At 39.8% G+C, this 26,915-nt stretch overlaps 1 protein-coding gene across 1 annotated transcript in view; it reads right to left on the bottom strand.

Moving 5' to 3' along the window:
• fhdc1 (FH2 domain containing 1) overlaps window positions 1–19,334 on the bottom strand; it is a 64,855-nt gene extending 45,521 nt beyond the window's left edge. The window contains exon 1 of the mRNA XM_036933387.1: window positions 19,160–19,334. The gene's annotated coding sequence lies outside the window, so the exon portion shown is untranslated. The remainder of the gene's footprint in view (window positions 1–19,159) is intronic.
• Window positions 19,335–26,915: the final 7,581 nt, after the last annotated feature.

Here is a 26,915-nt window from a genome sequence, read left to right as displayed (position 1 = left end):
GAATGGCTGTGATAACTTGGGGCCAATAAAAGATATCCAATGAAGGATACTAGCGTCTAAATTCTAAGATAAGGGAGAACTACTGCTTGACCTCTATTTCATAGCATCCCAAATAATGAAATGCAACCAGTACATTATCAGACGATAGGATCTGCTGCTGGTTCAAGCTGGACTCAGGGGTAGACATAATATAGTAAATGTAAATCTGGGACACTCCAATTAAAATTATATGTTACGTTTCATATGGTATGTATCAATTTGTAGATGTCTATCATCCATTTCGTATGATATGTTACGAATTGAAATTCGTACATGTTACGAAATTTGCAAAACGTATGATATGTTACAAATTACAATTTGTCTAGTAAGCTAACTCGTTAGCTATGCTAGGGGCTAGGGGCTATGGTTAGCAGTTAAGGTTAGGGTTAAGGTTAGGGTTAAGGTTAGGGCTAGGAGTTAGGTTAAAGGGTTAACGTTAGGGGAAGGATTAGCTAACATGCTACATTATTGCAAAGTAGCTAAAATGTAGTAATAGTTGCGGCAGGGTAGCCTAGTGGTTAGAGTAGCAACCGGAAGGTTGCAAGTTCAAACCTCTGAGCTGACAAGGTACAAATCTGTCGTTCTGCCCCTGAACAGGCAGTTAACCCACTGTTCCTAGGCCGTCATTGAAAATAAGAATTTGTTCTTAACTGACTTGCCTGGTTAAATAAAACAAGTTGTCCATGATGAGATTCAAACACGCAACCTTCGAGTTGCTAGACGTTTGTGTCATACGCCTGACCAGCCACCCTACTTCTATTTTTGCCTAAAAAAAAACCTATCTTATGTAACCATACCAAACGTAACATATCCTAGTAATTTGAGTATCCCGGATTTACGGTTATTATGTTACGTATGAGACAAGGCTGGCTGGTTAAGCATATTCTGCAGGATCAAGGATACACACAAACAACCAAAGCTGTGTATGGGACAGGTCATTATACTGGGTGTAAGGGTGTAACAGAACTCAATAGCTCATTACAAATCTCCCGGCTGTTAATGAGCTTTCAGCAGATTATCAGTGTGTTGTTGGTCTACTAGTAATTATGGACACTGAAATAATGGACACGGGTGATAAGGCCACGGTGAACTTTGCAATGAGTGAAGTAGTTATACAAATCAAATACATTATTTGTGAATAATATAGAGGTTCACCTCACAATATTCAGACAAAACATTTATCCAGACCAAACATTATGTTGTAATCAATTAAGCTACATAACAATTTTATGGTTTGGAAAGCAGTCATAACAAATGACAATCAAATCTCCTTGGTTTTTAGAGTCTATCTGGGATCACCAAAATGATCATCATTCTTTCTACAAACTGTCCCCCTCTGCCTCCCTGCTCTGACTCAACAGTGGCCTACAGACTACATTTTTTTCAAAACATTGCTATTAATACACTTCTATTCATTTTCTCCGCATCATAAACTCGTTCCCGGTGCGAGAAGGGCCGGGTGAAGTTGACAGTAATTACAGTGGCAAGAAAAAGTATGTGAACCCTTTGGAATTACCTGGAATTCTGCCTAAATTGGTCATAAAATTCGATCTGATCTTCATCTGTCACAACAATAGACAAACATAGTCTTGCTTAAACTACCAATTATAAATGTTCATGTCTTTATTGAACACACCGTGTAAACATTCACAGTGCAGGGTGTGAAAAGTATGTGAACCCTTGGATTTAATAACTGGTTAACCGTACTTTGGCAGTAATAACCTCAACCAAACGTTTTCTGTAGTTGTGAACCAGACCTGCACAACGGTCAGGAGGCATTTTGGACCATTCCCCTTTACAAAACCGTATCAGTTCAGCAATATTCTTGGGATGTCTGGTGTGAACCGCTCTCTTGAGGTCATGCCATAGCATCTCAATCGGGGTGAGGTCAGGACTCTGACTGGGCCACTCCAGAAGGCATAATTTATTCTGTTGAAGCCATTCTGTTGTTGATTTACTTCTGTGTTTTGGGTCGTTGTCCTGTTGCATCACCCAACTTCTGTTGAACTTCAATTGGCGGACAGATAGCCTACATTCTCCTGCAAAATCTATTGAGAAACTCGGGAATTCATTTTTCCATCGATGATAGCAAGCTGTCCAGACCCTGAGGCAGCAAAGCAGCTCCAAACCATGATGCTTCCTTCACCATACTTTACAGTTGGGATGAGGTTTTGATGGTGTGCTGTGCCTTTTTGTCTCCACACATAGTGTTGTGTGTTCCTTACAAACAACTCAACATTAGTTTAATCTGTCCACAGAATATTTTGCCAGTAGTGCTGTAGAACATCCAGATGCTTTTTTGCGAACTTCAGACTTTTTGGACAGCAGTGGCTTCTTCTGTGGTGTCCTCCCATGAACACCATTATTGTTTAGTGTTTTACGTATTAGAGACTCGTCAACAGAGATGTTAGCATGTTCCAGAGACTTCTTTAAGTCTTTAGCTGACACTGTAAGATTCTTCTTAACCTCAATGAGCATTTATGCAAGTCAACAATTCTTAATCTTGGGTCTTCTGAGATATCTTTTGTTCGAGGCATGGTTCACATCAGGAAATGGTTCTTGTGAATCGCAAACTAAACATTTTGGAGTGTTTTTATAGGGCAGGGCAGCTCTAACCAACATCTCCGATCTCGTCTCATTGATTGGACTCCAGGCTCCAATTAGCTTTTGGAGAAGTCATTAGCCTAGGGGTTCACATACTTTTCCCAAACTACACTGTGAATGTCTAAATGATGTATTCAATATAGACAATAAAAATACAATAATGTGTGTGTTATTAGTTTAAGCAGACTGTGTTTGAAGATTAGATCTAATTGTATGACAAATTTATGGAGAAATCCAGATGATTCCAAAGGGTTCAAAATATTTCTTCTTGCCACTGTACACTTAATTCATATCTCTATTCAATTATCTCCAATTATTTCTTCCTCCTCCAGTTGTTTTGTAATTGAGTAAAGGACATTGGGGGTACGGATGACACGGATGGCCGCATATTTGTCACACCGTGGAATTATCCAAATAAGTTGGTGTGATGGTGTCATACAGAAGTCAAACAGACAGACAGACAGATTCATCAATAAAAAGTAAACAATCTTACTGAACAATCCTACACAATCTTACTGAAAACATTAGTAAGATATATACAGTTGAAGTTGGAAGTTTACATACACCTCAGCCAAATACATTTAAACTCAGTTTTTCACAATACCTGACATTTAATCCTAGTAAACATTCCCTGTCTAAGGTCAGTTAGGATCACCACTTTATTTTAAGAATGTCAAATGTCAGAATAATAGTTGAGAGAATGATTTATTTCAGCTTTTATTTCTTTTATCACATTCCCAGTGGGTTAGAAGTTTACATATACTCAATTGGTATTTGGTAGCATTGCCTTTAAATTGTTTAACATGGGTCAAACATTTCGGATAGCCTTCCACAAGCTTCCCACAAAAAGTTGGGTGAATTTTGGCCCCTTCGTCCTGACAGAGCTGGTGTAACTGAGTCAGGTTTGTAGGCCTCCTTGCTCGCACACGCTTTTCAGTTCTGCCCACAAATGTTCTATAGGATTGAGGCTAGGGCTTTGTAATGGCCACTCCAATACCTTGACTTGTTGTCCTGAGAGAGGCCTCTCAGGTTATGTCGATATAGGACTCGTTTTACTGTGGATATAGATACTTTTGTACTTGTTTGCTCCAGCATCTTCACAAGGTCCTTTGCTGTTGTTCTGGGATTGATTTGCCCTTTTCGCTCCAAAGTACGTTCATCTCTAGGAGACAGAATGAGTCTCCTTCCTGAGCGGTATGACGACTGCGTGGTCCCATGGTGTTAATACTTCCTTACTATTGTTTGTACAGATGAACATGGTACCTTCAGTTGTTTGGAAATTGCTCCCAAAGATGAACCAGACTTGTGGAGGACTACAATTTTTTTCTGAGGTCTTGGCTAATTTCTTTTGATTTTCCCATGATGTCAAGCAAAGAGGCACTGAGTTTGAAGGTAGGCCTTGAAATACATCCACAGGTACACCTCCAATTGACTCAAATGATGTCAATTAGCCTATTAGACGCGGCTAAACCCATGATACAATTTTCTGGAATTTTCCAAGCTGTTTAAAGGCACAGTCAACTTAGTGTATGTAAACTTCTGACCCACTGGAATTGTGATACAGTGAATTATAAGTTAAATAATCTGTCTGTAAACAATTGTTGGAAAAGTTACTTGTGTCAAACACAAAGTAGATGACCTAAACAACTTTACAAAACTATAGTTTGTTAACAAGAAATTTGTGGAGTGGTTGAAAAACAAGTTTTAATGACTCCAACCTAAGTATATGTAAACTTCCGACTTCAGCTGTAAGGAGAGATAAGTAAGAGAAGGCCACTGGCCATTCAATTTCATGTTTCAACCATGCAAATGTCTCTCCAACTTTGACATGCCTTCAGAATTCAACATCCAGTTTTACAGTTTTTGTCAATATAGGAGCATCATGGCAAAAACTAAGACTGGCCAATAGGTTCTACCCCTTGACCCCGTCCACAATGAACATTTTAATTATATTTTCTGGGGAATGATTAATTCTTACAGAAATAAACAATTCCACAAATCTGCCCAAATCACTCTCTTTTTTTAAACAGAGGCACACACACATACCCACACAGACACACACATAATGGCATCACTACAACAACAAACCCTCCAAAACAAAAAGGGCCTCAATTTCTACTATAGCTTTTCTACATTTTGCTAACAATTTTACTAGCTTCTTCTCATCCATCTGTTGCTTATATGATGTAGTGCAAAAACACCTCTAATGCCAGACCCAGACCATTGGACTTCAGTGGAAACCAGCCAGTGAGTGTGTGGGAGCTAATCACTACCCCATATTTTCTGTCTGGTTTTCACCATTGATCCTCTGAGTCATTAGAGAAGGTACATCTGGGGAAACAAAGTGTGTGTTTGAGATTTATATTGCAGTCAGACTGCGCATACAGTGCCCAGAATCACGGGATCTACAAATCAAATTGCATCCCAAGGAAGTACTCATTATGTGATCAAGATCAAACTGATCTCTTCAAACACGTTCAAAGGGAGGCCTACAGTCGGCGATCCATTCCCAGGAGTGGCTGGACAGATGATTAAACCCATAAGGCACAGAAAGTGGGTTTCTGGGTTAGGTAGTCCACGTTGTAAAACCAATCCTCTGTCTATTTGGGGCGTTGTCTTAGACTACAATTCAGATGAAAAAGGATTACGTATGAAACTCTTCAAACTACAAACTAGAAGTCTTTCTCTGTTGTCGGATAATTAACTTTAGGCAGCATCTTGTCACCTGTCTTGTCCAAAATCTTCGGCATCCACTTTGAACACGTTGCTATACTGCACTTTGTGTACTATAGTCTCTGTTGAAAATGTTGATATGAAAATGTAGCAATAAAGGCTGGTCTGGGGCTCAACAGTAATATCAAGTCATTTGTGTTTTTGCTCCGAGACCGAGTGAAGACCGAGTACAACGTTATCCAAGTCCAAGAACAAAAATATAAAAAAGCAATCTCAAGACCGGATTTGTGACTGAGTCCAGTCTTGAGTACTACTGCTATAGTGCATATAATACAATAACTGATCTCACAATCAGTAACAGTGTCACTTTTAAATCCACTTCATGAAAGTGTCATTAGTGTCTTCTCATCATGTTACGTCTATCAAAACTTATATAAAACCCAGAAAATCTATTAACTATGGAGCTCAAAAACATACTGTATCTTGCAAATGATCCTGAGGCAGACAGAATCTGAGTTCTCCTTTATACAACTTGGTCATTCATGTACTTTCCTATAGAGGGGACAACCTGCCAGTATGAAGAAGTTATTAATGAAATAGGATCATTTATTGAGGGTCCCTAGAAAATACTGTAATTGTACCCGAGGAAGGATTGATTGCCTAACTCGTTCACAAATCATACACATGGACAGCCTACATAAATGCTGTCATGGAAATGTTGATAGAAAGACACAAGGCATTGCCAATGAAATAGAACTCCAGATTTCAGTGTGAATAGTTGAATCACATCTCTCTCTATGGAACCTGCAGTACTGTACCAACGTCCTCTAGCCCATAGCCCCAATAGCAGCACAAACACCTGCAATCTCATTTCTCTTCCAGCATTTTCGTGCTACAGACTTCCAACACGGCAGCACATAACAAATCCCAGAGCTTAGGATCAATCCCTTAATCACAGCCTGGGAGTCTGAGACAAAGGGTTTCAGAATGGAGAGATTCAAGTCTGGAAGTTTTGCTCTGTCATTTAGCATTCAAAAGGCCTAATGTACCGCAGACATCTATATAGAAGCTAAAACGTATAAACTGCATCCCAAATGGCATTCTATTCCTTACTTTTAATCAGGGCCCAAAAGGGCTATAGGGAATTATAAAGGGACCTATATAGGGAATAGGGTGCCATTTGGGACATTCAATACATTCAGAAAGTATTCACACCCCTCAACCTTTTCCACATTTTGTTGTGTTACAGCCTGAATTTCAAATGTATTACATTTAGATTTTTTTGTCACTGGCCGACACACAATAACCCATAATGCCAAAGACGCATCATGAATTTCGAAAATATGAAAATATGAAATGTCTTGAGTCAATAAGTATTTGTTAAGACAAACCTAAATCATTTCAGGCGTAAATATTTGCTTAACAAGTCATATAATAAGTTGCATGGACTTACTCTGTGTGCAATAATAGTGTTTAACATGTTTTTTTAATAACTACCTCATCTCTGTACCCCACACATATAATTATCTTTAAGGTCTCTCAGTCGAGCAGGGAATTTCAAACATAGATTCAAGCACAAAGACCAGGGAGGTTTTCCAATGCCTCCAAAGAAGGGGACCTATTGGTCGATGTGTAAAAAAAAAAGCAGATATTGAATATTCTTTTGCGTGTGGTAAAGTTCTTAATTACACTTTGGACGGTGTATCAATACACCTAGTCACTACAAAGATGCAGGCGTCCTTCCTAACTCAGTTGCCATAGAGGAAGGAAATCACTAATGGAATTTCACCATGAGGCCAATGGTGACTTTTAAACAGTTATAGAGTTTAATGGCTGTGATAGGAGAAAACTGAGGATGGATCAATAACATTTTAGTTACTCTACAATACTAACCTAAATGACAGAGTGAAAAAAAGAAAGCCTGTACAGAATACAAATATTCCAAAACATGCATCCTGTTTGCAACAAGGCACTAAAGTAGTACTGCAAAAAAATGTTGCAAAGCAATTCACTTTTTGTCCTGAATACAAAGTGTTATGTTTGGGGCAAGTCTAATACAACACATCACTGAGTGCCACTCTCCATATTTTCAAGGATAGTGGTGGCTGCATCATGTTATGGGTATGCTTGTAATCATTAAGGACTGGTGAGTTCTTCAGGATAAAAAATAAATGGAATGGAGCTAACCACAAGCAAAAACCTAGAGGAAAACTTGGTTTAGTCTGCTTTCCACCCGACACTGGGAGATGAATTCAACTTTCAGCAAGACAATAACCTAAAACATAAGACCAAATCTACATTGGAGTTGTTTACCAAGAAGACGGTGAATGTTCCTGAGTGGCAGAGTTACCGTTTTGACTTAAATCTACGTGAAAATATATGGAAGACCTGAAAATGGTTGTCTATGTCACGCCCTGACCTTAGACCTCTTTTTGGTTTGGTCAGGGTGTGATTTGGGTGGGCATTCTATGTCCTTTATTTCTATGATTTGTATTTCTATGTTTTGGCAGGGTATGGTTCTCAATCAGGGACAGCTGTCTATCGTTGTCTCTGATTGGGAATCATATGTTGGTAGCCCTTTTTTCCTTCTTTCAGTGTGGGTAGTAACTTTGTAACTTTGTTTGTGGCACTTATCCCTGTAAGATTCACGGTTATTTCTTTCGTTTGTTGTTTTGTTGGCGACATCTTAAAATAAAATAAAATGTACGCTCACCACGCTGTACTTTGGTCTACTTCCAACGACACCTGTGACAGTCTAGCAATGATCAAAAAACTATTTGACAGAGGTTGAAGCATTTTGAAAGGAATAACGGGCAAATGTTTCACAATCTAGGTGTGGAAAGCTCTTAGAGTCTTACCAAGAAAGACTGTAATCGCTGCCAAAGGTGCTTCTACAAATTATTGACTCAGGGGTGTGAATACTTTTGTAAATTAGATATTTCAGTATTTCATTTTCAATCAATTTGCTAAATATCTATTATGTGGTATTGTGTGTAAATGGGTGAGAAAAAACATATATTTAATCAATGTTGAATTCAGGCTGTAATACAACAAAATGTGTAATAAGTCAAGGGGTATGAATACTTTCTGAAGGCACTGTAGTCATAAGATCTAGTCTAATGTAACTACTAAATAGCTCTCAAGTCCCACATAGAATTCTATAGTAACTGTAGTATACTATACTACATGCTGTACTATCCCTTGATCATGTGTAGTACTTACTATAGAATGCTGTAGTATACTATAGTAAATACTGCTGTATTATCTGCAAAAAAGACACTGTAGTAAATACTACAGTAATGTCCGCAAAAACACTACAGCATTTATTTATTTCACATTCTCCGGACCCATATCACAATTGGTGTCACCCATAACTGAAAACCTACATGCCAAGTATAGACCCTACAGGTTATAGAAAAGAGCAGAAGCTCTGAACTATCCGTTCAGATCTCGTTCCTGCCTACCTCCTGAAAGATAAATCCTCCATTTTTATGTAGCATCAGCATATGTGAAGACTGTGAAAGTGTGTCTATGTGTGAGTGTGGAGTCAATATGATGTTTTGTGTGTGTGAGCGTATGTAGTGTGTCGGTGTGTGTGTGTGTGTGTGTGTGTGTGTGTGTGTGTGTGTGTGTGTGTTTGAGTGTGTGTGTGTGTGTGTGTGTGGGGGGGGGGGGGGAGTACACCACATCAGTCACTAGCTTCTTCAATAAGTGCATCGATGACGTCGTCCCCACAGTGACTGCATGTACATACCCCAACCAGAAACCATGGATTACAGGCAACATCCGCACTGAGCTAAAGGGTAGAGCTGCCTTTTCAAGGAGTGGTACTCTAACCCGGAAGCTTATAAGAAATCCCACTATGCCCTCTGACGAGCCCGTCAAACAGGCAAAGTGTCAGTACAGGACTAAGATTGAATCATACTACACCGGCTCCAATGCTAGTAGGATGTGGCAGGGCTTGCAAACTATTACAGACTACAAAGGGAAGCACAGCCGAGAGCTACCCAGTGACACGAGCCTACCAGACGAGCTAAATTACTTTTATGCTCGCTTCCAGGCAAGTAACACTGAAACATGCATGAGAGCATCAGCTGTTCAATACGACTGTGTGTTCACGCTCTCCGCAGCCGAATTGAGTAAGACATTTAAACAGGTCAACATTCACAAGGCCAAACGGCCAGACTGATTACCAGGACGTGTACTCCGAGCATGCGCTGACCAACTGGCAAGTGTCTTCACTGAAATTTTCCACCTATGTAATACCAACATGTTTCAAGCAGACCACCATAGTCCCTGTACCCAAGAGCACTAAGAAAACCTGTCTAAATGACTACCGACCCGTAGCACTCACGTCTGTAGCCATGAAGTGCTTTGAAAGGCTGGTCATGGCTCACATCAACACCATTCTCCCAGAAACCCTAGGCCCACTCCAATTTGCATACCGCCCAACAGATCCACAGATGATGCATCTCTATTGCACTCCACACTGCCCTTTCCCACCTGGACAAAAGGAACACATATGTGAGAATGCTATTCATTGACTACAGCACAGCGTTCATCACCATAGTGCCCTCGAAGCTCATCACTAAGCTAAGGACCCTGGTACTAAACACCTCCATCTGCAACTGGATCATGGACTTCCTGTCAGGCCGCCCCAAGGTGGTAAGGGTATGTAACAACACATCCGCCACGCTGATCCTCAACGCTGATCCGCTGATCCTCAACACGGGGTGCATGCTCAGTCCCCTCCAGTCCTACTCCCTGTTCACTCGTGACGGCACGGCCAGGCACGACTCCAATACCATCATTAACTCTAACAGGAAGAACCAGTGACACTCTGAACATGTCACTGGTATGCACAACCCTCTGTCATGCCTTGCGGTCAGAGGCCAAGTAGTTGCCATACCAGGCAGTGATACAACCAGTCAGATGTGATGTGGACGCTAAGAAACTTGAAGCTCTCAACCTGCTCCACTACAGCCCCGTCGATGAGAATGGAGGCATGCTTGGTTTCCTGAAGTCCATAATCATCTCCTTAGTCTTGATCACGTTGAGGGAGAGGTTGTTGTCCTGGCACCACACTACCAGGTCTTTGACCTCCTCCCTATAGGCTGTCTCATCATCGTTGGTGATCAGGCCTACCACTCTGGTGTCGTCTGCAAACTTAATGAAGGGGAAGGCCCATCAAGAAGTCCAGGATCCAGTTGCAGAGGGAGTTATATACCGAAACATGACCCATTAAACCGCACCTGTTAACTTCTTATGGGCAGGTGGGACGGTAGCGTCCCACCTGGCCAACATCCGGTGAAACTGCAGAGCGCGAAATTCAAACTACAGAATTATAAAAATTTAACTTTCATAAAATCACAAGTGTAATACATAAAAAGCTTAACTTCTTTTTAATCCAGCCGACTTTAAAAAGGCTTTACGGTGAAAGCACACCATGCGATTATCTGAGGACAGCGCCCCGCATACAAAAGCATGAAAAACATATTTCAACCAGGCAAGTCAGAAATAGCGATACAATAAATGACTTACCTTTGATGATTTTCTTCTGTTGGAACTCCAAAAGGTCCCAGATACATCACAAATGGTCCTTTTGTTCGATAATGTCCTTCTTTATATCCATAAAAACTCAGTTTAGCTGGCACGCTTCAGTCAATAATCCACCCAGTTTCCCTCCATCAAAATGCATACAAAATGAATAAACTTTTCCAAACAAGTCAAACAACGTTTATAATCAAACCGTAGGTACCCTAATACGTAAATAAACTATAAAAAGTAAGACGGAGAATCATTCTTGTCTTTATTGGAGAAAAATACCAAAGAACGCGCTCTCTTCCACGCGCTTGGAAACACTACAGCCAAAATGGGAGCCACATAGAAAAACTACAATTTCTGGCTCATTTTTCCAACAACCAGCATGAAACTCTTTCTAAAGACTGTTGACATCTAGTGGAAGCCCTAGGAACTGCAATTTGTGAGGATTTCACCTTATAATAAAAGTGACAGCCATTGAAAACAGTGGTAGGCTGAAAATGTGTTTTTTTGGGATGGTTTGTCCTCGGGGTTTCGCCTGCCATATTAGTTCTGTTATACTCACAGACATAATTTTAACAGTTTTAGAAACTTTAGAGTGTTTTCTATCCAAATCTACTTTACTTTGGACACGCTTTTCATCTAGATGGGTAAATACTGCCCCCCCACCCAAGAGAGGTTAATTAACTCGGAAGCCAGCTGCACCAATGTGTCGGAGGAAACACCGTTCAACTGACGATTAGGTCAGCCTGCAAGCGCCTGGCACGCCACAAGGAGTCGCTAGAGCGCGATGAACCAAGTAAAGTAAAGTAAATCCCCCACGGCCAAACCCTCCCCTAACCAGGATGACGCTTTGCCAATTGTGCACCGCCCTATGAAACTCCCAGTCGGCCAGTTGTGACACAGCCTGGGATCAAACCCGGGTGTGTAGTGACGCCTCAACCCATGCGATGCAGTTCCTAAGACTGCTGCGTCACTTGGGAGGCCATGAACAGCATTCTGATGTAAATGTTCCTTTTGTCCAGGTGGGAAAGGGCAGTGTGGAGTGCACTAGAGATTGCGTCATCTGTGGATCTGGGACGGTGCGCGAATTGAAGTGGGTCCAGGGTGTCTGGCTTGATGGTGTTGATGTGAGCCATGACCATACTTTCAAAGTGCTAAGGGGCGATAGCCATTTAGACAGGTTACCTTGGCATTATTCGGCACAGAGACTAAGGTGGTCTGCTTGCAACATGTAGGTATTACAGACTGGGTCAGGGAGAGGTTGAACATGTCCGGGAAGACACTTGCCAGCTGGTCAGCGCATGCTCTGAATACACGTTCTGGTAATCCGTCTGGCCCTGCAGCCTTGTGAATGTTAAACTGTTTTAAAGGTCTTCTGGTTGGGATATGTATGTAAGGTCACTGTGGGGACGACGTCGTCGATCCATCATAGGAATCCGGATCATATTCCAGTCTGTGCTAGCGAAACAGTCCTGTAGTTTAGCATCCGCTTCATCAGAACACGTTCATATTCACTGGTTCTTCCTGTTTGAGTTTTTGCTTGTAAGCGGGAATCAGGATGATAGCGTTATGGTCAGATTTGCCAAATGGAGGGCGTGGGAGAGCTTTGTATGCGTCTTTGTGTTTGGAGCAAAGGTGATCTAAAGTGTTTTGCCTCTAGTTGCACAGGTTACATACGGGTAGAAATGAGGTAAAACAGATTTCAGTTTTCCTGCATTAAAATCACAGGTGAGCATTTTTTTGTTTGCTTATGGCCCTATACAGCTTGTTGAGTGCGGTCTTAGTGCCAACATCGGTTTGTGCTAATAAATAGACAGCTATGAAAAATATAGATGACTTGGTAAATAGTATGGTCCACAGCTTATCATGATATATTATCATGATAACAGGCGATAACAAACTTGAGACTTCCTTAATATTAGAGATCGCGCAACAGTTGTTGTTAACAGAGAGACACACCATCGCTGCCGTTCTGTCCTACCGATGTATAGAAAAATCAGTTAGATTTATATTTTCCATATCCTTGTTCAGCCACGACTCTGTGAAACATAGGATATTAGAGGTCTTCATATCACGTTGATAGAATAGTCTTGATTGGAGCTCGTCCAGTTTATTCTCCAGTGATTGCATGTTTGCCAGTAGAACAGAGGGCAGAGGCGGTTTATCCATTCTCTGACGTAGTCTTATCAGGTATCCCACACGTCGGCCTCTATAGCGCCACCTCCTCCTTCTCCGAGTATTGTTGATTTTGGCTTGTTCCGTAATAATCAATATGTCCTCATCCAAATTAAGGTTAGTGATAGCTGTTCTGATGTCCAGAAGCTCTTTTTGGTCATAGGGAATGATGGCAGAAACATGATGAACAAAAAAGTTACGATCAATGCAAAAAAATACACAAAATAGCATAATTGGTCAGGAACCCGTAAAACAGCTGCTTTTCCCTCCAGCGTCATTCTAGGTCATGATACTACAGTCCGCAAAAACAATACAGTGAATACTATAGTATTCATACCAACGTACACTATAGTCTTTTTTCATGTGGGGTGGAGGAAAGCCACATACAGTGCCTTGCGAAAGTATTCGGCCCCCTTGAACTTTGCGACCTTTTGCCACATTTCAGGCTTCAAACATAAAGATATAAAACTGTATTTTTTTGTGAAGAATCAACAACAAGTGGGACACAATCATGAAGTGGAATGACATTTATTGAATATTTCAAACTTTTTTAACATATCAAAAACTGAAAAATTGGGCGTGCAAAATTATTCAGCCCCTTTACTTTCAGTGCAGCAAACTCTCTCCAGAAGTTCAGTGAGGATCTCTGAATGATCCAATGTTGACCTAAATGACTAATGATGATAAATACAATCCACCTGTGTGTAATCAAGTCTCCGTATAAATGCACCTGCACTGTGATAGTCTCAGAGGTCCGTTAAAAGCGCAGAGAGCATCAGGAAGAACAAGGAACACACCAGGCAGGTCTGAGATACTGTTGTGAAGAAGTTTAAAGCCGGATTTGGATACAAAAAGATTTCCCAAGCTTTAAACATCCCAAGGAGCACTGTGCAAGCGATAATATTGAAATGGAAGGAGTATCAGACCACTGCAAATCTACCAAGACCTGGCCGTCCCTCTAAACTTTCAGCCCATACAAGGAGAAGACTGATCAGAGATGCAGCCAAGAGGCCCATGATCACTCTGGATGAACTGCAGAGATCTACAGCTGAGGTGGGAGAATCTGTCCATAGGACAACAATCAGTCGTATATTGCACAAATCTGGCCTTTATGGAAGAGTGTCAAGAAGAAAGCCATTTCTTAAAGATATCCATAAAAAGTGTCGTTTAAAGTTTGCCACAAGCCACCTGGGAGACACACCAAACATGTGAAAGAAGGTGCTCTGGTCAGATGAAAGCAAAATTTAACTTTTTGGCAACAATGCAAAACGTTATGTTTGGCGTAAAAGCAACACAGCTCATCACATTGAACACACCATCCCCACTGTCAAACATGGTGGTGGCAGCATCATGGTTTGGGCCTGCTTTTCTTCAGCAGGGACAGGGAAGATGGTTAAAATTGATGGGAAGATGGATGGAGCCAAATACAGGACCATTCTGGAAGAAAACCTGATGGAGTCTGCAAAAGACCTGAGACTGGGACGGAGATTTGTCTTCCAACAAGACAATGAGCCAAAACATAAAGCAAAATCTACAATGGAATGGTTCAACAATAAACATATCCAGGTGTTAGAATGGCCAAGTCAAAGTCCAGACCTGAATCCAGTCGAGAATCTGTGGAAAGAACTGAAAACTGCTGTTCACAAATGCTCTCCATCCAACCTCACTGAGCTCGAGCTGTTTTGCAAGGAGGAATGGGAAAAAATTTCAGTCTCTCGATGTGCAAAACTGATAGAGACATACCCCAAGCGACTTACAGCTGTAATCACAGCAAAAGGTGGCGCTACAAAGTATTAACTTAAGGGGGCTGAATAATTTTGCACGCCCAATTTTTCAGGTTTTGATTTGTTAAAAAAGTTTGAAATATCCAATAAATGTCGTTCCACTTCATGATTGTGTCCCACTTGTTGTTGATTCTTCACAAAAAAATACAGTTTTATATCTTTATGTTTGAAGCCTGAAATGTGGCAAAAGGTCGCAAAGTTCAAGGGGGCCGAATACTTTCGCAAGGCATTGTATTTCAGTCCACTTAATCCAGAAGGAGATAGACAGACAGACAGACAGACAGTTAAAATAACCTTGTCGAAATGTAACCAATTATAATGTGTATCACTTTACATGACACTGCAAGTCTTCAAGATTTGTATTACAGCAATAAAACAGAGAGCTGCTGGCCTTGGACAACCTTCTTTATCCCCCAAACAGTCTCCAAAGGGCACAGTTTCACAATTGCAGTGGGAGATATCGTGTCCCCAGGAAAGTAGTGTCCTACATAGCAGATAAAATCAACCAGATGACATTGTCCCCCAACAATACAAACAACTTTGTCATACTACACTGAACAAAAATATAAACGCAACATGCAACAATTTCTAAGGTATTACAGAGTTACAGTTTATATAAGGAAATATGTTTAAATTAATTAATTAGATCCTAATCTATGGATTTCACATGACTAGGAATACAGATATGCATCTGTTGGTCACAGATACCAAAAAAAGGTGCAGACGTGGTCAGAAAACCAGTCAGTGTGACCACCATTTGCCTCATGCAGCACGACATTTCTCCTTCGCATAGATTTGATAAGGCTGTTGATGGTGGCCTGTGGAATGTTGTCCCTCTCCTCTTCAATGGCTGTAAGAAGTTGCTGGATATTGGCGGGAACTGGAACACGCGGTTGTACACGTTGATCCAGAGCATCCCAAACATGCTCAACGCTTGACATGTCTGGTGAGTATGCAGAACATGGAAGAACTGGGACATTTTCAGCTTCCAGGAATTGTGTACAGATCCTTGCAACATGTGACCGTGCATTATCATGCTGAAACATGAGGTGATGGTGTTGGATGAATGGCACGACAGTTTGTGCAGAAATTATTTGGTTGTGCAAACCCACAGTTTCATCAGCTGTCCGGGTGGCTAGTTTCAGACGATCTCAGATGATTTTTAAAGACCTTGGAGAAGGCTTATGGTAGAGAAACAGCTCTGGTGGACACTCCTGCAGTTAGCATGCCTGCACATTTAAGAGTGGCCTTTTATTGTCCCCAGCACAAGGTGCACATGTGTAATAACCATGCTGTTTAATCCGCTTCTTGATATGCCACACCTGTCAGGTGGATGGATTATCTTGGCAAAGGAGACAACATTTTAGAAAAACAAGCTTTTTGTGCATAGGACAATTTCTGGGATCTTTTATTTCAGCTTGTGAAACATGGGACCAACACTTTACATGTTGCGTTTATATTTTCGTTCAGTATAGAATGAGAGCCCCGAGAGAGGTGAAGGCCAATTACTGCGTGTTGAAAGCCATTCTGAGAGCACAATTGAAAAACACCATATCACAAATAAACTGTCTCTAAATCACCAAGACTATCTAGAGTTAAGAAAAGTGGGGATACTCATTGGGAAAGACAAGTCAGATCCATTGACAGAGGGGAATGAGAGAAGGGAACACACAGAACAGGGAAACACAGTGAATTGAGATAAGCATCAAAACAAAGGTATGAATCCGTCCCTTTGTTCCATTGTTAACAGGTGGTGACTGTCTAGCCCGGAGATGATGGAACACTGAGTTCTACTAACTGAGCCTCTAATATTGGTATTTAGAATTTTGGCTAGAATAACACCTTTTATGGTACCGTGCAACCAGATTTTACTTTGAAATGTATACTTTAATGCTCATCTAGGGACAAGAACAGGAAATTAGTGTGGGTTAAAGTGTGTGACTGTTGTGTATTCAATGTGTCAACGGTGTCATTGTATTTGTCTTTATTCAAAATAACATTTTAATTAAATGACATTTCAAAATGGCTTCTTCAGTTTGATCAACATATTCAACCCTGACACAGAATGCGGTGATTGGCCTAGGCCCTAGGCAGATGAGGAAGGCATGCTGTTGATGTTACCATAGAGATAATAGGAGGGGGAAGCAGGGAGTAACTGAAAACACCTGATGTTTACTTCGAGAGGCGAACAACAAGGTGCCCAGGGCATTAGCTCAGAGCAAGACAAATACCCCAGACCCTTATAGGTGACCCATAGGTGTGCTTGAAGTTACAAGAGCGCTTAATGATACTACGCACCCCATTAATAATGAAGTAGTTTTCCAATACTAAACAGTTAAAACATATTAACGTTCATCTACCTCACAAAGTAAATATGTAATACGAATCCTGAAGATTTACTTGATTAAAACCTCAACCCTGATAAGGTTTGTGTTGGAAGTATATTGTCATAGTGAGTTATATAGACTTTTTAAAGTCTCATTGTTCTCTTTCCAATGCGTATTGTGGCTTCTAATCCGTCATTGTTGTAGATGAAGACATTGCATTTTCCACTCCTGAACTTTACAGCGCTCTGACCTTTTCTATTTCTATGACAGTGCGGCACAGCAGCAGTTAAATGCAATTTCCACCATTAAAAGAAAGGGAGAGAAAAGCTAATCTCACAAAGTGAAAATGTTTCAGTGACTTCCTTTCAGAATAACATCAGAATCAGAATCCCATTCCAATTCAAATCAGATGAAGTTGTTTTTTGTGTGTGCAATAAGCATGGGTAAACCCAACCTTTTACAACAATCTAAGCTGTAACACTTTTATAGACACGATTTAAGAAAACAGAATTGTAGAACTTAAAGTACACCCCAGCTTCCCACCCTTTTGTATTATACTGCTCCCACACAAATCAATCAAGCCTCCTCCATAAGATGGCCGATGGCGTCACAAAATGTAGTTTCCCCCGTTGGTCCCGGTATCCACGGTAACGGGGGGGATACCAACCCACCCCCTTGACCAGACCCGGGGAGGGGAGCAACTTTTTTTTTCTTGGGCAATGTTCCCCTTACTTGAATGGATTGCCTCTCATTCATCTCAGCATGAGAAATTGCATACAAAGGCCAAGGAAGAGCGAGGGTTTTGGGATTAGACCAACGCAGGCAGAGTTGCAAAGCCTTACATGTAGCCTCGTGGGTTGAGGGGTCACAGAGCTACTAATTGACTTGAGAACATCCACAATAACATTGGAATTGCTTTTGAAGAAGTTGTAATTTTCACTCTTGTTTTGAGACGATTGGTGAACTGCAACATTCAACACTGTTGCCAAATGCAAACATACTGTACATGTATACAGCAATGAATTAATGCGTTTTCAGAGAGATGGAGCAGGTGTTTTGGTGGAAGAAATAGTTGTTTTTGTATGGTAATACTATTTTCACACAAAACAATATCATCAATCTTAGATGCAGTTTAGTAGACTTTACACAGTTTGCAATAAATTCAAAGCAAGCCAACAAAATCAATTGATGGCAATTGGCAAACTTACATTATCAATTGGTGGCAAAGCTGAATCAATTAGAATTGGGGTGGCAGGTAGCCTAGTGGTTAGAGCGTTGAGCCAGTAACCGAAAGGTTGCTAGATCAAATCCCTGAGCTGAAGGTAAAAATCTGTCATTCAGCCATTGAACAAGGCAGTTAACCCACTGTTCCTAGGCTATCATTGTAAATAAGAGTTTGTTCTTAACTGACTTGCCTAGTTAAATAAAACATTTAACAATCACTGTTAATTGTATTAAATTAAAGACATGTGAATGAATTCTGTCATGTTAAAATGTTAAAGCCAAATACAAGCATATTGATTATTTTAACAGATAGATATTTGGCAAAACTGTGACCACTTGTACATTTTCTGACTACAAATACATAACGTATTTGTAAAGCCAGAATAGATTAACATACAATATGGTATGCTCACACATGACATGACATGTGCATTGTTATCAAAGATACTAAGCTACAATATCTCTATCCTGTGACATTGTCCTATCAATAGAATTAGGAATCAATGTTGGATGTAATTGTCTATACTGTTCCATTCCCATAGTAGGCTACAACATCTTGTAAAACAACCCTAAAAACGAAGGAAGGAATTCAGGCTGGCAAATACATGAAGGTTAAAACAACCTTATGCATAGACATCCACACAAAGAGCAAATAAACTTCATATAAGAATAACTGTGTAGAAGCACTGACTTGCATGATGTCATTTCACACATCAGTTGCAGTGAGTTAGCTACTATACTTAATTGCAGACTCTAAATAAGCAAATAATAGACTGATGAATCACTTACCGAGAGAGCTAGGATGGTAAAATACATACTAGGTAATCCGCATGGATAATGTTTTAGTTAGCAGGTGTACTTTTCAGAGAAAGAAAAGGTGTATGTTGTTTTTATTTTGGTTGTTAGAGCAGCGACGGTGTCCTCTGTTCGTTGCGGCTGCTTTGAGGGACGAGAATCGATTGAAGGGCGGCAGCGGAGACAGCAGCAGCAGCAGCCGCCAAGCAGCAAAGCGAACGCGTGCACAATCTCAAACGTGATTGGCTCAGGTGAACGCGGTGTGTCCACCCATATCTTGCGCTGGTGTCGCGCGCCTCAACGGGCCTTGTTGCGGTTATTTATGTCTTATAATGAATGTCAACGTTTTGACACCACGTTTGTTAGCTATACGCTTTCGTTTTGCAAACTACGTATATGCAGTTCGCAAATAGGCCTCTGCAATAGTATTAGTCAGCATTTCTTGAAGAAGTAGAAAATCACCACCTGTAGGGCAAACATATTATAGGCTAGCTACTGATGTCTTTGAAGGTGACTATTTTGGTGGAGGCCACGAAGATGAAGGGAGTGCATGGGATAGAGATAGGAAGAGAGAGGACCTGAAGAGAAAGATGATGGTGAGTAAAATGAGAATAATACAGAAAGGTGACAGATGCTTGGTAGCATTTAAGGTCAGGAGTACAACATTTATATAACTATTAATAGTTCAGTTCTGACCTTGACCCCTTGTAATGGGGAATATTTAACATGAATATTTATTTAGATGTGTTCCCTTTCTATACTACACGTAGGTTGATGGACTGTATGTTATGGATTAAACTGTATCTGTTGATAGTGATTGACGCCAGACTGGAGTTCCAAGGACCAAGGATACTGATTGTTGTTGTATTATGTGAAACACTGTGTGATTCTGCAGCAGCTGACAAAGTTGTTTTGACTTCCTACAAGCCTCCCAGGCTGTTGTTTACAGAACATTTGGTGCTGTGTAATTAGGATAGAAGAGCCTTCTCTGCTAAGGTCAAGTTAGACATGTTCTCTGCTTCTGTGCTGGGGGTGTCTCCTCGTTGCAACTTGAAATTAAACCGAGATGATTCTGATTGATTTGACAGCTCTCCTTTTTGTTCACCTGGAAATTCCCAGTAGATCCCCCCACTGTTGACCCGAAGATTAACCCTATCTCCTGTACTGTATGTCCTGTTTTTATTCTTCTCAATAACAATGGGCTGTCACCGGACCTCTGTTTGGTCCCTAAATGTAACCCACCTTGAAGGCTGGACCCCCAATTTTAAATTCACAGGCAAAAGGTAGGCTACACCATACTTCTTACATCCAATTATAAGAGAGAGAGAGAGAGAGAGAGAGAGAGAGAGAGAGAGAGAGAGAGAGAGTGTGTGTGTGTGTGTGTATGTGTGTGTGTGTGTGTGTGTGTGTGTGTGTGTGTGTGTGTGTGTGTGTGTGTGTGTGTGTGTGTGTGTGTGTGTGTGTGTGTGTGTGTGTGTGTGTGGGTGTGTGTGTGTGTGTGTGTGGGTGCATGTGTGTGTGTGTGTGTGTGTGCGTGTGTGCGTGCGTGTGTGAAGAAAAGAGATTCAAACTGATAGGAAGGTAGGTAATAGGTTGTTATACTGTATGGACCGGTTTCCCAGACACAAATGAAGCCTAGTCCAGGACTTGAGAGAGCTTTGAGAGAGTTTAATAGTCCAGGACTTGAGAGAGCTTTGAGAGAGTTTAATAGTCCAGGACTTGAGAGAGCTTTGAGAGAGTTTAATAGTCCAGGACTTGAGAGAGCTTTGAGAGAGTTTAATAGTCCAGGACTTGAGAGAGCTTTGAGAGAGTTTAATAGTCCAGGACTTGAGAGAGCTTTGAGAGAGTTTAATAGTCCAGGACTTGAGAGAGCTTTGAGAGAGTTTAATAGTCCAGGACTTGAGAGAGCTTTGAGAGAGTTTAATAGTCCAGGACTTGAGAGAGCTTTGAGAGAGTTTAATAGTCCAGGACTTGAGAGAGCTTTGAGAGAGTTTAATAGTCCAGGACTTGAGAGAGCTTTGAGAGAGTTTAATAGTCCAGGACTTGAGAGAGCTTTGAGAGAGTTTAATAGTCCAGGACTTGAGAGAGCTTTGAGAGAGTTTAATAGTCCAGGACTTGAGAGAGCTTTGAGAGAGTTTAATAGTCCAGGACTTCATCTGTGTCAGGGAAACCAGCCTTATATGTATTATTAAAGTGCCACAGCCTTTGCTGCAAACATTTACACTTATTTGCTACTTTAAGATGAATGCCATGCAACGCTACAGATCCCATATCTAACGGCACTGACCAGCCCTTTGTTTTAAAGCCCTAAATGCTGAATTAATGATGTGATAGTAAACTGTCTGCTTAGACTGTAACCATTTTAGATCAAATGAACTGCTACTACAGGATAAGGAGCTAAAATGTGATTTGATTTTCCCTAATTAAAAATGTATCAACACTTACCAAAATGTCCATGAATTATAATCCACATAATAATTCACATGTCCTGTTGCTGCAGGATTATTTTCCTGCTGTAGCAAACTGGCTCAAATCTTCATGTCTGCCATATTTGAAATCATATGGCTATTACATTTTTTTTCCGCAGGGACAGACAATTATCAAAATCTCATAGCCTAGACAGAGGTTGATGAATAAATTAAAACCTACAGTCAAGGGGATTAATTAATAAACACATTAATTAGTCCACAGTCCTTCCATGCAAGGACCCAATGAAATACTTTCACTCTCTTCTCCTTCTTTCCTCGAGCTAAATGTCTCTTGCTGAGGTGGCGGCTCAACTAGTTTGAGGTTGAGCATATAATAATTTTACTAAACTAGAGATTTGGACCAATTATGCAAAGCGGAGCATAAATATGAATTGTCCTGTGACAGAACTGGATGACATTGATACAGGCATTAGGTGATGAAAAGTGTACCTGTTGCGGATTTCTTAATTCAATTACCCTTAGAAATTGGGCACACGTGTTGAAGATGTGATTTGCAACAAGTATACACAGGGATCTACACTATACTTGGTACAAAAGTAATCGAAAACCTCACTGATTAATGTTTTTTTTTGTGGTTCAATTCTATTTGACATTGTCACTATGACAGGCACATGGTGTCACATAAGACTTCTCATTGGTGGGCAGTGTGCTAAGTCACTACAGCTATCATAATGCAAACTGCTACTACAATACAGTCATCATAATGCAAACTGCTATTACAATACAGTCATCAAAATGCAAACTGCTACTACAATACAGTCATCGTAATGCAAACTGCTATTACAATACAGTCATCATAATGCAAACTGCTATTACAATACAGTCATCAAAATGCAAACTGCTACTACAATACAGTTATCATAATGCCAACTGCTACTACAATACAGTCATCACAATGCAAACTGCTATTACAATACAGTCATCATAACGCAAACTGCTACTACAATACAGTCATCATCAAGCAAACTGCTATTACAATACAGTCATCGTAATGCAAACGGCTACTACAATACAGTCATCATAATGCAAACTGCTACTACAATACAGTCATCATCAAGCAAACTGCTATTACAATACAGTCATCATAATGCAAACTGCTACTACAATACAGTCATCATCAAGCAAACTGCTATTACAATACAGTCATCATAATGCAAACTGCTACTACAATACAGTCATCATAATGCCAACTGCAACTACAATACAGTCATCATAATGCAAACTGCTACTACAATACAGTCATCATCAAGCAAACTGCTATTACAATACAGTCATCATAATGCAAACTGCTACTACAATACAGTCATCATCAAGCAAACTGCTATTACAATACAGTCATCGTAATGCAAACGGCTACTACAATACAGTCATCATAATGCAAACTGCTATTACAATACAGTCCACATAATGCAAACCGCTACTACAATACAGTCATCATAATGCAAACTGCTACTACAATACAGTCATCATAATGCAAACTGCTACTACAATACAGTCATCATCATGCAAACTACTACTACAATACAGTCATCGTAATGCAAACTGCTACTACAATACAGTCATCATAATGCAAACTACTACTACAATACAGTCATCGTAATGCAAACTGCTACTGCAATACAGTCATCATAATGCAAACTGCTACTACAATACAGTCCACATAATGCAAACCGCTACTACAATACAGTCATCATAATGCAAACTGCTACTACAATACAGTCATCATAAACCAAACTGCTACTACAATACAGTCATCATAATTCAAACTGCTACTACAATACAGTCTTCATAATGCAAACTGCTATTACAATACAGCCATCATAATGCAAACTGCTACTACAATACAGTCATCATAATGCAAACTGCTACTACAATACAGTCATCGTAATGCAAACTGCTACTACAATACAGTCATCATAATGCAAACTACTATTACAATACAGTCATCATAATGCAAACTGCTACAACAATACAGTCATCATAATGCAAACTGCTACTACAATACAGTCATCATCATGCAAACTACTACTACAATACAGTCATCGTAATGCAAACTGCTACTACAATACAGTCATCATAATGCAAACTGCTATTACATTACAGTCCACATAATGCAAACCGCTACTACAATACAGTCATCATAATGCAAACTGCTACTACAATACAGTCATCATAATGCAAACTGCTATTACAATACAGTCATCATAACGCAAACTGCTACTACAATACAGTCATCATAATGCAAACTGCTACTACAATACAGTCATCATCATGCAAACTACTACTACAATACAGTCATCATAAAGCAAACTGCTACTACAATACAGTCATCATAATGCAAACTGCTACTACAATACAGTCATCGTAATGCAAACTGCTACTACAATACAGTCATCATAATGCGAACTGCTACTACAATACAGTCATCATAATGCAAACTGCTATTACAATACAGTCATCATAATGCAAACTACTATTACAATACAGTCATCATAATGCAAACTGCTACTACAATACAGTCATCATAATGCAAACTGCTACTACAATACAGTCATCGTAATGCAAACTGCTACTACAATACAGTCATCATAATGCAAACTGCTACTACAATACAGTCATCGTAATGCAAACTGTTACTACAATACAGTCATCATAATGCAAACTGCTACTACAATACAGTTATCATAATGCCAACTGCTACTACAATACAGTCATCACAATGCAAACTGCTATTACAATACAGTCATCATCACGCAAACTGCTACTACAATACAGTCATCATCACGCAAACTGCTATTACAATATAGTCATCATAATGCAAACTGCTATTACAATACAGTCATCATAATGCAAACTGCTATTACAATACAGTCATCATAATGCAAACTGCTATTACAATACAGTCATCATAATGCCAACTGCTACTACAATACAGTCATCCTAATGCAAACTGTTACTACAATACAGTCATCAAAATGCAAACTGCTGCTACAATACAGTCATCATAATGCCAACTGAAACTACAATACAGTCATCATAATGCAAACTGCTACTACAATACAGTCATCATCAAGCAAACTGCTATTACAATACAGTCATCATAATGCAAAGTGCTACTACAATACAGTCATCATAATGCCAACTGCAACTACAATACAGTCATCATAATGCAAACTGCTACTACAATACAGTCATCATCAAGCAAACTGCTATTACAACACAGTCATCATAATGCAAACTGCTACAACAATACAGTCATCATCAAGCAAACTGCTATTACAATACAGTCATCATAATGCAAACTGCTACTACAATACAGTCATCATAATGCCAACTGCAACTACAATACAGTCATCATCATGCAAACTGCTATTACAATACAGTCATCATAACGCAAACTGCTACAACAATACAGTCATCATAATGCAAACTGCTACTACAATACAGTCATCATCATGCAAACTACTACTACAATACAGTCATCGTAATGCAAACTGCTACTACAATACAGTCATCATAATGCAAACTGCTACTACAATACAGTCCACATGATGCAAACCGCTACTACAATACAGTCATCATAATGCAAACTGCTACTACAATACAGTCATCATAATGCAAACTGCTACTACAATACAGTCATCATAATGCAAACCGCTACTACAATACAGTCATCATAATGCAAACCGCTACTACAATACAGTCATCATAATGCAAACTGCTACTACAATACAGTCCACATGATGCAAACCGCTACTACAATACAGTCATCATAATGCAAACTGCTATTACAATACAGTCATCATAAACCAAACTGCTACTACAATACAGTTATCATAATGCAAACTGCTACTACAATACAGTCATCATAATGCAAACTGCTATTACAATACAGTCATCGTAATGCAAACTGTTACTACAATACAGTCATCAAAATGCAAACTGCTACTACAATACAGTCATCATAATGCCAACTGCAACTACAATACAGTCATCATAATGCAAACTGCTACTACAATACAGTCATCATCAAGCAAACTGCTATTACAATACAGTCGTCATAATGCAAACTGCTATTACAATACAGTCATCATAATGCAAACTGCTACTACAATACAGTCATCATAATGCAAACTGCTACTACAATACAGTCATCATAATGCAAACTGCTACTACAATACAGTCATCATCATGCAAACTACTACTACAATACAGTCATCGTAATGCAAACTGCTACTACAATACAGTCATCATAATGCAAACTACTACTACAATACAGTCATCGTAATGCAAACTGCTACTGCAATACAGTCATCATAATGCAAACTGCTACTACAATACAGTCCACATAATGCAAACCGCTACTACAATACAGTCATCATAATGCAAACTGCTACTACAATACAGTCATCATAAACCAAACTGCTACTACAATACAGTCATCATAATTCAAACTGCTACTACAATACAGTCTTCATAATGCAAACTGCTATTACAATACAGCCATCATAATGCAAACTGCTACTACAATACAGTCATCATAATGCAAACTGCTACTACAATACAGTCATCGTAATGCAAACTGCTACTACAATACAGTCATCATAATGCAAACTACTATTACAATACAGTCATCATAATGCAAACTGCTACAACAATACAGTCATCATAATGCAAACTGCTACTACAATACAGTCATCATCATGCAAACTACTACTACAATACAGTCATCGTAATGCAAACTGCTACTACAATACAGTCATCATAATGCAAACTGCTATTACATTACAGTCCACATAATGCAAACCGCTACTACAATACAGTCATCATAATGCAAACTGCTACTACAATACAGTCATCATAATGCAAACTGCTATTACAATACAGTCATCATAACGCAAACTGCTACTACAATACAGTCATCATAATGCAAACTGCTACTACAATACAGTCATCATCATGCAAACTACTACTACAATACAGTCATCATAAAGCAAACTGCTACTACAATACAGTCATCATAATGCAAACTGCTACTACAATACAGTCATCGTAATGCAAACTGCTACTACAATACAGTCATCATAATGCGAACTGCTACTACAATACAGTCATCATAATGCAAACTGCTATTACAATACAGTCATCATAATGCAAACTACTATTACAATACAGTCATCATAATGCAAACTGCTACTACAATACAGTCATCATAATGCAAACTGCTACTACAATACAGTCATCGTAATGCAAACTGCTAC

The sequence above is a fragment of the Oncorhynchus mykiss genome, chromosome 10 (assembly GCF_013265735.2).
Source record: "Oncorhynchus mykiss isolate Arlee chromosome 10, USDA_OmykA_1.1, whole genome shotgun sequence".
Classification (NCBI taxonomy): Eukaryota; Metazoa; Chordata; class Actinopteri; order Salmoniformes; family Salmonidae; genus Oncorhynchus; species Oncorhynchus mykiss.
Note: the sequence above shows the minus strand (reverse complement) of the source record. Positions and strands in the feature narration are given on the sequence as shown.